This window comes from Thalassophryne amazonica, chromosome 8 (assembly GCF_902500255.1).
Source record: "Thalassophryne amazonica chromosome 8, fThaAma1.1, whole genome shotgun sequence".
In the NCBI taxonomy this organism is placed as follows: Eukaryota; Metazoa; Chordata; class Actinopteri; order Batrachoidiformes; family Batrachoididae; genus Thalassophryne; species Thalassophryne amazonica.
In genome coordinates, this window is record NC_047110.1 from 117,897,235 (window position 1) to 117,913,156 (window position 15,922).

The following is a 15,922-nucleotide window of genomic DNA, read 5'->3' on the forward strand; positions in this document are numbered from 1 at the left end:
TGTTTGGTTAAAGTTTTAAAAATAAGTTAAAACTGTATGCCTTTGGATGACTTGGGTGATATTGCCAGTGAGTTAGTACGGTGTCAAGAGCATATATATTTTTGACCAGTTCTCCTCTGACTGTAGAGGATAGAGTGGTTTATCTGCTACAAAATATTTAAGAGGTAACCACTGAAATCTTTGATATCAGACTTAACAAAGGTTTTTAACTGTTTCAGAATTTATCCACTTCACCCGCAAAAACATGTTAGTGATCTAAAAATTATCGGACCAAAACTTATCAGAAGATAATTGGTCCAATGATGGTTTTCAAAGTTATCTGAAAAGCTAATCCGATAATGAAAGCATTAGCTTCAATAGTTAGCGGAACTGCGCCCACCACTGATTGGATCAAATATACAGGTTGTGTTTTTTTGTAGACGTTACAGGTTTCATCAGCACGCTTTGAGAGATACTGTCAAAGTCGGTAACCTAGGTAATACCTCAGTAGTGGCGCCCACCTCAATAGCAGGGTGTAGTGGCTGGATTAAGGCATGCTAGGATATGTTTAACCTAATGTCTTCTATTTTCTTCTTGAAGTAATTCAGGAAATCCTGTGTTGTAAAAGGAGAGCGAACTACAGGTGGTTGTCCATGAATAAGTGTTGCCACCGCGTTGAACAAGAACTTTGAGTTATGCTTGTTTTTGTTGCTCAAATCAGAGTAATAGGTCTACTTTGTAGCCAGTAATGCATGTTTATAGTCTAAGATAGCATCACGCCACACAAGGTGAAATACTTCTAATTTTGAACGACACCATTTCCACTCTAGACCTCCAGCCTTTTGCTTGAGGCCAAGGCGACTGTGTTTTGGGGGACGTGGTTTTAATAAAGGTGGTGCAATCATGTCAAGTCTATTTTTGAGTGCTGAGTTTAAACTATCCACAAGACTGTCTACTGATTGGGCATTTTTCAAATGTGAAGCTAAGATATCAGGCAAAACACAACACACTAACTTTGAGTTCAGTCATAGTTGAGTTGATGCATCACCATAGTGATAAATAAGGTTGTGTTCCACTAAACACGGCAGCGAAACTGTAGACTTAATAAGTGCGTGATCAGAGACCACAGATGTAAGAGGCATGATGTCAATATTCGTGACAGCAATACCACGTGTGAGAACCAGATCCAGGGTATTTCCACTAATGTGCGTCGAGTCCTGAATACATTGCCGAAATCCTAATGCATCCACAATTTCCATAAATGATTTGCAGAGGGGATCAGAAGGCTTATTTATATGAATGTTAAAGTCACCAATCATCAGAATGTTATCTGCACTAGTTGACAGGTTAGAGATGAACGCACCAAATTCATCTAAGAATTCAGAATATGGGCCAGGAGGCCTATATACAGTAACAAAGTATTACAGCTGATTTTTATTATTCTGACGTTGGCAAGACGTAGCATCATGCGCAGAGAAGCCGATGTTCAATCAAGTTATATTTTTGACCCCCAACAGCTAATAAACTAAACCTAGATTTATAAATAAGAACAACACCCCCGCCTTGCTTCACGTCACGAGGGATGTGACTGAATGTATATGCCGGTGGGCAGGCCTCATTTAAGGGGAGGACAGCTGTAGGTTTAAGACAGGTTTCACGTAACCCAATCATCTGTAAGTGATGATCCATAATTAGATCATTAATCAACAATGATTTTGAGGATAGTGATCTTATATTAATGAGACCCAGACTAAGGACCTCAGAGGGGTTGACAGTTGGACTGTTTGGGTTTAGGGGTGGTTCCAGTGTAGCATACGCGAGTTATAGGTAGCAGACAAAAAACTTTGCTATTGCTGGAACAACCACTGGGCCATCCTCAATTTCAACATCATCCAATGTAGTAATGGGTATTAAGTTTGCAAAGCATATCCCTCTATGATTTTTATGGACACGTCTACTGAAGCAGGTCAGAGTCTCAACTTGTTGAATTTCTCTCCCTGGCAGATAAACTGCACTATCACCATAGTGGATTTTCTGCACTAATTTCCCCACTAAGCTAATGGATTCCACACCCACATTTGTCATAAGCATAGCAAGGTCTCTAATCACCTGCTCCATGGTGACACACACACAAACAAACACACAACAACAACAACAAAAAAAACACACAGACACAAACACAAATAACCAAACACACAAACAAACACAAACCCCACATTCATAATCAATTATGCAAAGTTTCTATAATGAGCTGGAATGGTGTGAGTCCAGAATGTTTTAGAACCTTAGACCTCAACAGTTTTTAGAAGAGGAACTCAACCCTTTTATTTCCTGTTAATTATGTAATTTCTTTAATGTTACTGTCTTAATGTATTTATAAATTGTTTAGGTTCTTGTTATTATGTACACACTATTATTATTATTATTAAGGCCTGAGTAGGACAACGTCCTACGAGGACCCTGTTGTAATTGCGCTGTTTATTATTATTATTATTATTAGGGCCCGAGGAGGAAAAAGTCCTACGAGGACCCTATTGTAATTGCGCTGTTTATTATTATTATTATCATTATTATTAGGGCCCGAGGAGGAAAAAGTCCTACGAGGACCCTATTGTAATTGCTGTGTTTATTATTATTATTATTAAGGCCTGAGTAGGACAACGTCCTACGAGGACCCTGTTGTAATTGCGCTGTTTATTATTATTATTATTATTATTATTATTATTATTATTATTAGGGCCCGAGGAGGAAAAAGTCCTACGAGGACCCTATTGTAATTGCGCTGTTTATTATTATTATTATCATTATTATTAGGGCCCGAGGAGGAAAAAGTCCTACGAGGACCCTGTTGTAATTGCGCTGTTTATTATTATTATTATTATTATTAGGGCCCGAGGAGGAAAAAGTCCTACGAGGACCCTATTGTAATTACGCTGTTTATTATTATTATTAGGGCCTGAGGAGGAAAAAGTCCTACGAGGACCCTATTGTAATTACGCTGTTTATTATTATTATTATTATTATTATTATTATTATTATTAGGGCCCGAGGAGGAAAAAGTCCTACGAGGACCCTATTGTAATTACGCTGTTTATTATTATTATTATTATTAGGGCCCGAGGAGGAAAAAGTCCTACGAGGACCCTATTGTAATTACGCTGTTTATTATTATTATTATTATTATTATTATTAGGGCCCGAGGAGGAAAAAGTCCTACGAGGACCCTATTGTAATTACGCTGTTTATTATTATTATTATTATTATTATTATTATTATTATTAGGGCCCGAGGAGGAAAAAGTCCTACGAGGACCCTATTGTAATTACGCTGTTTATTATTATTATTATTATTATTATTATTATTAGGGCCCGAGGAGGAAAAAGTCCTACGAGGACCCTATTGTAATTGCGCTGTTTATTATTATTATTATTATTGATTGATTGATTGATACTGATTTTCACAGATCTGGCAACTTGCATCTGACGGATTGTTTGTTGCTGTGATGCTACTCTGAACTTCACACAGTTGTATACACTTCTTTTATTTCTGTTTAGCACCCTTCTGGTTATTAATTGTATCTACTCTGAACGTTATTTAACAACAGTCCTGTTGTGAATCGCTAGCAGTTAGCATTCGCTAGCGGTTAGCATTCGCTAGCTAGGTTGACCCCTCCCCTCTCCGTTGTTACTTTTATAGCTATTTCTTTTCTACCCGTTTAATACTTCTGTTCGTTTTTAAGTTGAACGGCTGTGAATTTTAAGTAATTTTTACTCCTGTGTAAAATCTTAGGAGCAGCTAGCATTTTTGCCTTTGGTTAGCTTGTGTTAGCTATTTCTGACCCTTCTCATCGTTTTTTCATTTCATTTTTTACACTCCTCTTAGTTAATTAACTGTTTAGTGTATTTTATAGCTGCTGCTTTTTTTTTTTTACCTGTTTAATACTTCTGTTAGTTTTTCAGTGTAACTGCTGTGAATTTTAATTCATTTATCTGCGTCTGTGTGAGCCTTAGGAGTGATTAGCTTATCCATTATTGGTTAACTCGTGTTTGCTTGGCTACATTTTTGAATTTCTAAGTGCACAAAGTACACTACTTATTATACTTTACACCCTCCGTAAATCCTGTGTGATGTTGGAAGATAGGGTGGCTCTCTTAGAGAGCCGTGTCTGTAAGTTAGAGCAGCTTCTTAGTGCAGTGGAGTTAGATGTTACGGGCACTCCAGATGAGGTTAGTGTTGGGCCGGCTAGCGAGCCTATTAGCATCAGCTTAGAAACGCCGGCTGTGGAGGACGGCTTTCGGACTGTGGCTAGGCGGAGGAAGCCCCGTAGGGCTTGGTGCCCGGTTGTGGCACCCTGATCACACTCGCCAGTGCGAACTGTGAATCGGTTCTCCCCCTTGGATTTGCCAGATGTGAATTCTCTGAACCCACGAGTGACTTCCACTCCTGTCTCCAGGCTGAAACACCGGACTTTAGTGATAGGGGATTCTATCACCGGCAAAGTCAGGTTACAGACGCTGCCTGACGTTAAATATATTCCTGGGGCCAGAGCTCCCGACATTGCATCTCATCTTAGGGTGCTGACGCTGCAGAAGGGAAGACAGATGAAGGAACATGACATGAGATATAGTCACATAGTTATTCACGTTGGCACCAATGATATCAGGATGAAGCACTCAGAGGTCACAAAAATGGACATAGAGAGGACTTGTGACCTTGCCAGAAAGATGTGTTTGCATTGATTAATAGTCTCTGATCCCCTCCCCTCCCGGGGTACTGATGAGGAGTTTAGCAGGCTGACATCATTAAATAGGTGGCTGGCGCAGTTTTGTAGACAGCAAGGCTTTAGCTTTATTGATAACTGGCCTTCGTTCTGGGGCCACCGTGGCTTACTGATGCCGGACGGCCTCCACCCTACTGGGGAAGGCGCCGCCATCTTGTCTGCGAACATAGATAGAGCTCTACAGATAGGGTAACATTAGGAATCTACAGCAGCAGGTGATTAGAGACCCTGCAAGGCTTATGACAAATGCTACTCTGGAACCACCCCTAAACCGAAACAGTTCAACTGTCAACACCACTGAGGTCCTTAGACTGGGTCTCATTAACATAAGATCACTGTCCTCAAAATCATTGTTGATCAATGATCTAATTATTGATCATCACTTAGATATGATTGGGCTATGTGAAACCTGGCTTAAACCTACAGCTGTCCTCCCCTTAAATGAGGCCTGCCCACCATCATATACATTTAGTCATGTCCCTCGTGATGCGAAGCAAGGCGGGGTGTTGCTCTTATTTATAAATCTAGGTTTAGCTTATTAGCTGTTGGGGGTCACAAATATCACTCATTTGAGCATCTGATTCTCCACTCTGCTTAGGATATTACACATTGCCAACGTCAGAAGAATAAAAATCAGTCGTATTACTTTGTCACTGTATATAGGCCTCCTGGCCCATATTCTGAATTCTTAGATGAATTTGGTGCGTTCATATCTAACTTGTCAACTAGTGTAGATAACATTCTGATCATTGGTGACTTTAACATTCATATCAATAAGCCTTCTGATCCCCTCTGCAAATCATTTATGGAAATTGTGGATGCATTAGGATTTCGGCAATGCATTCGGGATTCGACGCACATTAGTGGAAATACCCTGGATCTGGTTCTCGCACGTGGTATTGCTGTCACGAATATTGACATCATGCTTCTTACATCAGTGGTGTCTGATCACTCACTTATTAAGTTTACAGTTTCGCTGCGGTGTTTAGTGGAACAACAACCTTATATATCTTTACAGCGATGCATCAACTCCTCAACTAAGACTGAACTCGAAGCTAGACTGCCTGATGTCTTAGCTTCACATTTGACAAATACCCAGTCAGTAGACAGACTTGTGGATAGTTTAAACTCAGTGCTCAAAACTACACTCAACATGATTGCACCACCTGTGTTAAAACCGCGCGCCCCCAAATCACAGTCACCTTGGTTCAATGATTATCTGCGTGACCTCAAGCATAAAGCAAGAGGTCTAGAACGGAAATGGCGTCGTTCAAAATTAGCAGTATTTCACCTTGTGTGGCGTGATGCTATCTTAGACTATAAGCATGCATTATTGGCTACAAAGCGGACCTACTACTCTGATTTGATCAACAAAAACAAGCATAACTCAAAGTTCTTGTTTGACACGGTGGCAACACTTTTGCATGGACAACCACCTGTAGTTCGCTCTCCTTTTACAGCACAAGATTTCCTGGATTACTTTGAGAAGAAAACAGAAGACATCAGGTTAAACATATCCTAGCATGCCTTAACCCAGCCACTACACCCTGCTATTGAGGTGGGCGCCACTACTGAGGTATTACCTAGATTTACAGAATTCAACGGTATCTCACTAGGCATGCTGACAAAACTCGTAATGTCAACAAAAAGCACAACCTGTTTGTTTGATCCTATACCAACAAAACTGTTTAAGGACCTGTGGCCCACTCTTGGGCCGACTGTGCTGGAAATTATTAATCTTTCTTTAACTTCTGGATCTGTTCCTAAATGTTTCAAATCTGCAGTGATTAAACCATTACTTAAGAAACCTAATCTTGACCCTAGTGTATTGACAAACTATCGGCCGATATCAAATCTATCATTTTTCTCTAATATTCTGGAAAAAGTGGTGTCACGGCAGCTCGTAGACTATCTTACTGAGAATAATCTCTTTGAGCCACTGCAGTCTGCTTTTAGAAAATATCATTCCACAGAGACGGCTCTCACTAAAGTGGTGAATGATCTTCTGCTTACAATGGATTCGGACACCACTACGGTTCTGTTGCTGTTAGATCTCAGTGCTGCATTTGATACAGTGGATCATCATATTCTACTTGATAGACTGGAAAATCATTTTGGGATTACTGGGAGTGCCCTTGCATGGCTGACGTCATACTTGACCAGTCGTTCTCACTGTGTTTTGTACAGTAACACTACCTCTAACCTTAGTGACATGAAATTTGGGTCTCCACAGGGGTCTGTCTTAGGCCCCCTGCTTTTCTCCCTTTATATAGCACCCCTTGGGCACATATTGCGGCATTTTGGGATTACCTTTCACTGCTATGCAGATGATACTCAGTTATACATGCCAATAACTGCTGGTAATCTCGTTCACATAAAATCCTTAGAAGATTGCCTTGCAGCCGTGAGAAGTTGGATGTCTAGAAACGTCCTACTTTTAAACTCTATTAAGACTGAAATGACGGTTCTTGGTCCAGTGAGACATTGACATCAATTTGACCAGTTAACGCTAAGCCTCGGCTTGTGTGTCATACATCGCTCTCAGACTGCAGGCTTACTTGTAGTTCCTAGGGTTTGTAAGAGTAGAATGGGAGGCAGAGCCTTCAGCTTTCAGGCTCCTCTCCTGTGGAACCAGCTCCCAATTCGGATCAGGGAGACAGACACCCTCTCTACTTTTAAGATTAGGCTTAAAACTTTCCTTTTTGCTAAAGCTTATAGTTAGGGCTGGATCAGGTGACTCTGAACCATCCCTTAGTTATGCTGCTATAGACTTAGACTGCTGGGGGGTTCCCATGATGCACTGAGTGTTTCTTTCTCTTTTTGCTCTGTATGCACCACTCTGCATTTAATCATTAGTGATTGATCTCTGCTCCCCTCCACAGCATGTCTTTTTCCTGGTTCTCTCCCTCAGCCCCAACCAGTCCCAGCAGAAGACTGCCCCTCCCTGAGCCTGGTTCTGCTGGAGGTTTCTTCCTGTTAAAAGGGAGTTTTTCCTTCCCACTGTCGCCAAGTGCTTGCTCACAGGGGGTCGTTTTGACCGTTGGGGTTTTTACATAATTATTGTATGGCCTTGCCTTACAATATAAAGCGCCTTGGGGCAACTGTTTGTTGTGATTTGGCGCTATATAAATAAAATTGATTTGATTTGATTTGATCGAGTTGGTTCAAAATGCTGCAGCCATACTTTTGACACGAAGCAGAAAGTTCAACCACATTACACCCATTTTGGCATCCCTTCAGTGGCTTCCTGTCCCAGTGATATCAGATTTTAAGGTTCTGCTACTGTCGTGGTCCTTCTCTCTGTTCGTCTCAGAATGCCTTCTTGGATAATGCAAAAATGACTGCAGGTGGTTTGCAAGAGAGGGGACACAACACTTAGAAAAACTCAGCCTTGGACAGGATAAAATGCACAGAGTTTAAGTTTATTCAAGTGTTCAGCAGAGCAGAATACTTGCACAAACTGAGTCCTCTAGAAAGACTGAATGTGTTCCAACCGCGCTCATCTTTTTATAGGAAACCCGCGGGCATCGCTCCTCCTCCGATATTTTATTTATTTCATTCTCCAAACATGGTTTTTCTAATGGAAGCAAACTTTAGTTCACCCTAAGCAGGTGTAGAGCTAATTATTCCTATATGACAGTTTCCACCATTATGTTTTGACAGATTAACAACTGTCTTTTTAAAAAACATCACTTTCTACCGGCTGCACTTGGCATGAGGGTTGATTGCTGCTTCATTGTCATTACTAGAGAGTTATGATTTTAATACATTCCTTGGGCGCCAGCCAGCTCTGCTACCAGGTTGGAAGGTGCTTAACAGTCCGAAAGACTAATGGGGGCACTTATTAGCTCAAATGAAATCCACTTTAACAGTTCAAATGGAGGACACTTGATAGTTCAACTAGAGGGCACAAAGTTCAAAAATCCTGCCTCTACACTACTAACCTATAAAATTATTCATGGACTGGCACCTCCCTACCTAGATGACCTAATTAAACCCTACGTACCAGCCCAGGCTTTGTGTTCTCAGGGTGCAGGACTACTTTGTGTCCCTAAGGTGAATAAGAAGTCTGCGGGTCACAGAGCTTTCTCTTATCGTGCCCCTGTTCTGTGGAATGATCTCTCTGTGTCAATAAAACAGTTAGATTCTGTGGAGATTTTCAAGTCCAGACTTAAGGCGCACTTATTTTCCCTTTCATATGGCAGCATACTGGTACAGTTTTGTTTTACACTTTTTACTCTTTTACTTCATTTTATTAGTAAACGGAGCAGGCCGTGGCCTCAACTTTACCTAAATTCTGGGTTTTTTAGTGAAGTTTAGGGCTAGTGGCCGGCAATCACCTTAGTATTTCTCTGTTTTTCTTGTTTAATGTTGACAAATTATACAGTATTTCTTGTCTTTCTGATGCCTGATTCTGTTTTTTCTCTCTGTTTAAGGTGCAGCTCCATCCAGAGATGGGAGTTGTGTTCGTGTTGGCGATCCTCCTGTCCTGTGCACCAATAGCATTTCTTGTATATTCGTCCGTGAATTGTTTTGTGAATTGTTCTGTAATTTATGTCTGTATCATGGCCCAAGCAGAGGGTCACCCCTTTGAGTCTGGTCTGCTTGAGGTTTCTTCCTCAGAGGGAGTTTTTCCTTACCACTGTTGCTCTGGGGGTTAGTAAAGTTAAACCTTACCTGTGTGAAGGGCATTGAGGCAACTCTGTTGTGATTTAGTTACTGTGAGTTTCTCTGTGAATTTTCAGACCTTTTGTCTGACTTAGTGCTTAGCTCAGATAAGATAATTATAGTGGGCGATTTTAACATCCACACAGATGCTGAGAATGACAGCCTCAACACTGCATTTAATCTATTATTAGACTCTATCGGCTTTGCTCAAAAAGTAAATGAGTCCACCCACCACTTTAATCATATTTTAGATCTTGTTCTGACTTATGGTATGGAAATAGAAGACTTAACAGTATTCCCTGAAAGCTCCCTTCTGTCTGATCATTTTTTAATATCATTTACATTTACCCTGATGGACTACCCTGCAGTGGGGAATAAGTTTCATTACACTAGAAGTCTTTCAGAAAGCGCTGTAACTAGGTTTAAGGATATGATTCCTTCTTTATGTTCTCTAATGTCATATACCAACACAGAGCAGAGTAGCTACCTAAACTCTGTAAGGGAGTTAGAGTATCTCGTCAATAGTTTTACATCCTCATTGAAGACAACTTTGGATGCTGTAGCTCCTCTGAAAAAGAGAGCTTTAAATCAGAAGTGTCTGACTCCGTGGTATAACTCACAAACTCGTAGCTTAAAGCAGATAACCCGTAAGTTGGAGAGGAAATGGCGTCTCACTAATTTAGAAGATCTTCACTTAGCCTGGAAAAAGAGTTTGTTGCTCTATAAAAAAGCCCTCCGTAAAGCTAGGACATCTTTCTACTCATCACTAATTGAAGAAAATAAGAACAACCCCAGGTTTCTTTTCAGCACTGTAGCCAGGCTGACAAAGAGTCAGAGCTCTATTGAGCTGAGTATTCCATTAACTTTAACTAGTAATGACTTCATGACTTTCTTTGCTAACAAAATTTTGACTATTAGAGAAAAAATTACTCATAACCATCCCAAAGATGTATCGTTATCTTTGGCTGCTTTCAGTGATGCCGGTATTTGGTTAGACTCTTTCTCTTCGATTGTTCTGTCTGAGTTATTTTCATTAGTTACTTCATCCAAACCATCAACATGCTTATTAGACCCCATTCCTGCCAGGCTGCTCAAGGAAGTCCTACCATTATTTAATGCTTCAATCTTAAATATGATCAATCTATCTTTGTTAGTTGGCTATGTACCACAGGCCTTTAAGGTGGCAGTAATTAAACCATTACTTAAAAAGCCATCACTTGACCCAGCTATCTTAGCTAATTATAGGCCAATCTCCAACCTTCCTTTTCTCTCAAAGATTCTTGAGAGGGTAGTTGTAAAACAGCTAACTGATCACCTGCAGAGGAATGGTCTATTTGAAGAGTTTCAGTCAGGTTTTAGAATTCATCATAGTACAGAAACAGCATTAGTGAAGGTTACAAATGATCTTCTTATGGCTTCGGACAGTGGACTTATCTCTGTGCTTGTTCTGTTGGACCTCAGTGCTGCTTTTGATACTGTTGACCATAAAATTTTATTACAGAGATTAGAGCATGTCATAGGTATTAAAGGCACTGCGCTGCGGTGGTTTGAATCATATTTGTCTAATAGATTACAGTTTGTTCATGTAAATGGGGAATCTTCTTCACAGACTAAAGTTAATTATGGAGTTCCACAAGGTTCTGTGCTAGGACCAATTTTATTCACTTTATACATGCTTCCCTTAGGCAGTATTATTAGACGGTATTGCTTAAATTTTCATTGTTACGCAGATGATACCCAGCTTTATCTATCCATGAAGCCAGAGGATACACACCAATTAGCTAAACTGCAGGATTGTCTTACAGACATAAAGACATGGATGACCTCTAGTTTCCTGCTTTTAAACTCAGATAAAACTGATGTTATTGTACTTGGCCCCACAAATCTTAGAAGCATGGTGTCTAACCAGATCGTTACTCTGGATGGCATTACCCTGATCTCTAGTAATACTGTGATATGTCATTCAAAGCGCATATTAAACAAATATGTAGGACTGCCTTTTTGCATTTACGCAATATCTCTAAAATCAGAAAGGTCTTGTCTCAGAGTGATGCTGAAAAACTAATTCATGCACTTATTTCCTCTAGGCTGGACTATTGTAATTCATTATTATCAGGTTGTCCTAAAAGTTCCCGAAAAAGCCTTCAGTTGGTTCAGAATGCTGCAGCTAGAGTACTGACGGGGACTAGCAGGAGAGAGCATATCTCACCCGTGTTGGCCTCCCTTCATTGGCTTCCTGTTAATTCTAGAATAGAATTTAAAATTCTTCTTCTTACTTATAAGGTTTTGAATAATCAGGTCCCATCTTATCTTAGGGACCTCGTAGTACCATATTACCCCATTAGAGCGCTTCGCTCTCAGACTGCGGGCTTACTTGTAGTTCCTAGGGTTTGTAAGAGTAGAATGGGAGGCAGAGCCTTCAGCTTTCAGGCTCCTCTCCTGTGGAACCAGCTCCCAATTCAGATCAGGGAGACAGATACCCTCTCTACTTTTAAGATTAGGCTTAAAACTTTCCTTTTCGTTAAGGCTTATAGTTAGGGCTGGATCGGGTGACCCTGGACCATCCCTTGGTTATGCTGCTTTAGACGTAGACTGTGGGGGGGTTCCCATGATGCACTGTTTCTTTCTCTTTTTGCTCCGTATGCATCACTCTGCATTTAATCATTAGTGATCGATCTCTGCCCCCCTTCACGGCATGTCTTTTTCCTGGTTCTTTCCCTCAGCCCCAACCAGTCTCAGCAGAAGACTGCCCCTCCCTGAGCCTGGTTCTGCTGGAGGTTTCTTCCTATTAAAAGGGAGTTTTTCCTTCCCACTGTGGCCAAGTGCTTGCTCATAGGGGGTCGTTTTGACCGTTGGGGTTTTTCATAATTATTGTATGGCCTTGCCTTACAATATGGAGCACCTTGGGGCAACTGTTTGTTGTGATTTGGCGCTATATAAGAAAAAAGTTGATTGATTGATTGATTGATTTGGTACTATACAAATGAAAATAAATTGAAATTGAATTGAAATTATTATTATTATTTATTTATTTATTTATTTATTTATTATTATTATTATTAGGGCCCGAGTGGGAAAAAGTCCTACGAGGACCCTATTGTAATTGCGCTGTTTTTTTTTATTATTATTATTATTATTATCATTATTTATTTATTTATTTATTTATTATTATTATTATTAGGGCCTGAGTAGAACAACGTCCTGCGAGTACCCTATTGTAATTGCGCTGTTTATTATTATTATTAGGGCCCGAGTAGGAAAAAGTCCTACGAGGACCCTATTGTAATTGCGCTGTTTATTACTATTATTATTATTATTATTGTTATTATTAGGGCCCAAGTAGGACAACGTCCTGCGAGTACCCTATTGTAATTGCGCTGTTTATTATTATTATTAGGGCCCGAGTAGGAAAAAGTCCCACGAGGACCCTATTGTAATTGCGCTGTTTATTATTATTATTATTATTTTTATTATTATTATCATTATTATTATTATTATTATTATTATGTGCAAAATGAAATCCAAATTTTGGCCTTTTCCCATGCTCAAAAACTCACCAAACTTTGCAAAGTCGTTCGTTCGGTTCCAAATTTTGATATTTTGGGGGTCGCACACATGGTTGCAGTGAAATTGCGAAATAGCGTCCCCTAGAAATTCTTAAATACCCCTCCGCATTGGAGTTTTTTCATCGTAGCCTCACGAAATTTGGTACACATATTTACCATGCTGGGACGCACAAAAAAGTCTCTTACCGTATGGTGAAATGTCGACAGGAAGTCGGCCATTTTGATTTTAAGTTTCGATTTTGAGCTAATTTTTGCTATTTTTGGCCATTTCCACTACTTACATTTGAACGAACTCGTCCTAGGGATTTCATCCAATCGTCTTCAAATTTGGTCAACATCATCATAACCCCATGATGATCAAACGTTTTCAAAAGAATGTAATTATTTCAAACAGCGTGGCTGCTAGGGTTCATCAAACTTTGGCGAGCTTTTCGGAGCAGTCCATTTCACTTTGAACGGCTGTCACGCCCACATACTTAATCATAGAGCCGTCAAATTTGCTGGACATGATGAGGGCTCCACCCTGAATGTCTGCATATATTAACATCCCACCTACGCCATAGCGCCCCCCGTTGTAACAGGACGTGTCCTATTTTTACTTTAACAGGTCCTGATGTCACATAGTTAACCCAATCAACTTCATTCCACTTCTAAAACCTGCAGAAGAAGTTGGTGAACGTAGGTGATGAACGCCGTGAAGTTACGAGTAACGGCGTCCATGTGGCGGCGTGCCGAATATTGCCTATTCGCCATGAAATTACGTTCTTCCTTTTGACGGCTTTAATTTTGTCATATCATCATGAAAATTGATACACAGGTCAAGCACGACAACCTCTTACAATTCATAGGGGCGTCGCCCATCACCCTTCGCCATGGAACATCAATTCATGATAACTCCTTCATGCTTTGCCTGATTGACTTGAAACTTCACATGTATGATGACGGTTGGCCCCTCAACACACCTGGCCCCTCTGTTTGTACACTGAGCGCCCCCTAGTGGATGAACCATCAACATGTCATAACTCCTTCATGCATTGTGTGATTTGCTTGAAATTGAACTGTGAGATGAGTGGTTGCCCGTGTACGCACATGCCCACATCTGGTCACAGGGGGACGCACTGCCCTGGGTAGGCGGTTGCGTGGAACGAGGGCCCGTATATGACTCCTTGCAGTCCTAGTTTATTATTATTATTATTCTCACTTTTGAAATCAAAATTTCGGCCTCTTCCCATGCTCAAAAACTCACCAGACTTTGCAAAGTCGTCCGGCTGGATCCGAAATTCGATATTTTGGGGGTCGCGCACAAGGTCGCAGTGAAATCGCGAAATAGTGCCCCCTAGAAATTTTCAAAAAACCCCTCCGCTTTGGGTTTTTTTTTCGTTGCAGCCTCACGAAATTCGGTACACATATTTACCATGCTCAGACGCTCAAAAAAGTCACTGTCATGGTGAAATGTCAACAGGAAGTCGGCCATTTTGATTTTAAGTTTTGATTTTGACGTAACTTTTGCCATTTTTGGTCATTTCCAGTACTTACATTTGAACGAACTCATCCTAGGGATTTCATCCGATCGTCTTCAAATTTGGTCAACATCATCATGACCCAATGGTGATCAAAAGTTATCAAAAGAATGTAATTAGGTCAAAAGGCGTGGCTGCTAGGGTTCGTCAAACTTTGGCGAGCTTTTCGGAGCACGCCATTTCACTTCGAACGGCTGTCACGCCCACATACTTCATCGTAGATCCTTCAAACTTGCTGGACATGATAAGGGCTCTGCCCTGAACGTCTGCATATATTAACTTCCCACCTTTGCCATAGCGCCCCCCCCTGGTGGTAACAGGAAATGTCATATTTTTACTTTAACAGGTCCTGATGTCACATAGTTAACCCAATCAACTTCATTCCATTTCTAAAACATGCAGAACAAGTTGGTGAACGTAGGCGATGAACGCCGTGAAGTTATGAGTAACGGCGTCTGTGTGGCGGCGTGCCAAATATCGACCATTCGCCATGAAATGACGTTCTTCCTTTTGACGGCTTTAATTTTGTCATATCATCATGAAAATTGATACACAGGTCAAGCACGACAACCTCTTACAATTCATATGGGCATCGCCCATGGGCGGGGCAAAATGCCTCAATAGCTCCCCCTTGAATCTGTAAAAAAACCCTCTCCATAGGGGCTTTTTTGGAGTAGGGAGAGGAAAATTGATACACATGTGTGACTTGCATAGTTGTACAAAAAAGTCTCTTGCACCATGAGTCTACTCCAAACAGGAAGTCGGCCATTTTGAATTTTCTTCTCATTTTGGCGTGATTTCCACACTTTATATTTGAACAAACTCCTCCTAGGGATTTTGTCCAGTGCACTTCAAATTTGTTTAACAGTATTCCGAGATGATACTGATCAAAAGTTATCGAAAGCTTTTCTCTATGTCGACGGGTGTGGCTGCTATGGCGCGGCCATTTTGGCCCTTCACCATGGAACATCAAGTCATGATAACACCTTCATGCTTTGCCTGATTAACTTGAAACTTCACATGTATGATGACTGTTGGCCCCTCAACACACCTGGCCCCTCTGTTTGTACACTGAGCGCCCCCTAGTGGATGAACCATCAACATGTCATAACTCCTTCATGCATTGTGTGATTTGTTTAAAATTTTAACTGTGTGATGAGTGGTTGCCCCTGTATGCATATGCCCACATCTGGTCACAAGGGGACGCGCCCCCCTGGGCAGGCGGTCGCGCGGAACGAGGACCTGTATATGACTGCTTGCAGTCCTAGTTATTATCATTATTATTTCTATTTTGTCATTTCATTTTTAAATTGATCACAATGGAAATAGGTGTTTTCACTTTTTTTTGTGTCATCCATGTATTTTTAATGTATTTGTATATTGAACTTACTAAATAAAACCGTGCATGC

At 40.7% G+C, this 15,922-nt stretch overlaps 1 protein-coding gene across 1 annotated transcript in view; it reads left to right on the top strand.

Annotated features, from left to right (window-relative positions):
• LOC117515001 (laminin subunit beta-1-like) overlaps positions 1-15,922 on the top strand; it is a 476,107-nt gene that overhangs the window by 384,179 nt on the left and 76,006 nt on the right. The window lies entirely within an intron of this gene.